The following is a 990-nucleotide window of genomic DNA, read 5'->3' on the forward strand; positions in this document are numbered from 1 at the left end:
CCCACAGCAAGATCTCCTCCGTGTAGACCCGACGCGTTTGTTCCCCCCCTCCAGGTGCCGGCGGTGGCGCCGTCCGTGACGGGGGCCACACCATGGAGACGTGTATCGCCTCTTCAGACATGCCACCACACCTCCCCGCATGTACGAGGGCACGGTGCGAAGCCCCGGTGGCATTGCAAACCCCCAGCGCCCCCGTCCCGCCAAACCCTGTAGCGTTTGACCACGAGATCTAGCCCTTTGACTTTACATGGAAGGGCTTCGACCAGTGGAACTCTCCACCTGGTTGTGTTAGGTCAGCCCATAGGAACACTTTGGAGCAACATCCGGGCCAAACCCACAGTAAGATCCCCTCCGTGTAGACTCGTTGCGTCCATTTCCCCCCTCTAGGTGCCGGCGGCAGCGCCGTCTGTGAGGGGGGCCACACTCCGGAGTCGCGTGCCAGGCATTTGCAACCTCCACAACACTTCCAGAGTTGTGAGAGGCGGCCTACACAAGATTTGGCGACATGCTAGCCCCCGGAGGCCGCCGGCCACAGTCGTAGACAGGCGAAGAGCAATCCGCGTAGAGGGAAGTGTTCAGATACTTCTCCATCACCAAAAATTATGAAAAATTACCATCAGTCCTATAACACATGTGCCCACGTCGTGTAAAAAACTCATGATTTTATCACACTTCGAGTATTTAATAATATTCACGCCGCATCGTTACGGCAGAACGTCTACTACTGTGTCATCGCCGTCCGTGAGGGGGGCCACACCCCAAAGACGCATGCCGCCTCTTCGGACATGCCACCACACCACCCTGCATGTATGAGGGCTCGGTGCTAGTCCCCCAGCCCCGTCCCACCTAACCCTTTAGCGTTTGACCACGAGATCTAGCCCTTTGACTTTACACGGACGGGCTTTGACCAGTGGACCTCTCCACCCGGTTGTGTTAGGTCAGCCCATAGGAACACTTTGGAGCAACATTCGGGCCAAACCCACAGCAAGA

Source organism: Triticum dicoccoides, chromosome 7B, assembly GCF_002162155.2.
Source record: "Triticum dicoccoides isolate Atlit2015 ecotype Zavitan chromosome 7B, WEW_v2.0, whole genome shotgun sequence".
NCBI lineage: Eukaryota > Viridiplantae > Streptophyta > Magnoliopsida > Poales > Poaceae > Triticum > Triticum dicoccoides.